Source organism: Aspergillus brasiliensis, assembly GCF_001889945.1.
Source record: "Aspergillus brasiliensis CBS 101740 unplaced genomic scaffold ASPBRscaffold_3, whole genome shotgun sequence".
Classification (NCBI taxonomy): Eukaryota; Fungi; Ascomycota; class Eurotiomycetes; order Eurotiales; family Aspergillaceae; genus Aspergillus; species Aspergillus brasiliensis.
In genome coordinates, this window is record NW_027137444.1 from 894,136 (window position 1) to 895,091 (window position 956).

Here is a 956-nt window from a genome sequence, read left to right on the forward strand (position 1 = left end):
TTCTTTCTTTCTTCTTTCTTTCTTCTTTCTTTCTTCTTTCTTTCTTCTTTCTTTCTTCTTTCTTTCTTCTTTCTTTCTTCTTTCTTTCTTGTTTACCAGTGTATAAACGAGCACACAGATGGATGGGGATGGAGTCAGTCACTGCAGATAGTCATGGCGATCTAATGAAATATAAAAGGTGTACTTAATTGCTGGGACTAGTGAATGAAAATATTCCTGTAAGTAACTTTCCTTCCCATTCGTACTTACATATCCTGTGTACAATGAGTTGGAAACCCCCCTTAGCACTGCAATCTGCTGGAATGAGCCTGCTAGTATCTACACTATACATCACCGTGAAGCATGCAGCCTAGTGACAGAATCCGATCCTGGTATTGAGTCTGGGCATTCATTGTTTCACTACTCAGCCCAGATAACTCATCGACTTGTCAAACCCCATTTTCTAGTGCGCTTTAGGTAGTAGATCCTCCGGATGTACTCGCTGGACTATCCGGTAAAAGACTAGAATCTAAGTCAGCAGACTCAGAATGCGCATCACTTTGGAGCTTGCAGGTGAATGTGAGAGACCATCAGGGATCTGGGATTCTCACATCGAGCACAGCCACAATGCTGAAAAGCTCCCTACCATACTACTCTGTGAGCCGGTGTTGCTGCCTGGCTGGGGTGGCTGTCTCCCTTACGTGGTAAAGTAGTGAGTAGAAGACTTCCTCTTGTGATACTTATCTTGTTGATTTTACTCCTATTGTATTATAGTAACGCCTTACGTCGTGATCCTATATAGTAATAAATAGAATCGAGCTGTGAAGTGATGGATCAACAATTGACATTGTGTATGGACATGAATAGCCTCTCTAGGAGCCTAGAGAACAACCTGTACAGCAAGGCCACTAGTATGGCCGGCTATATCAGGTATATGAATTCTACTACTACTACTACTACTACTACTACTACTACTA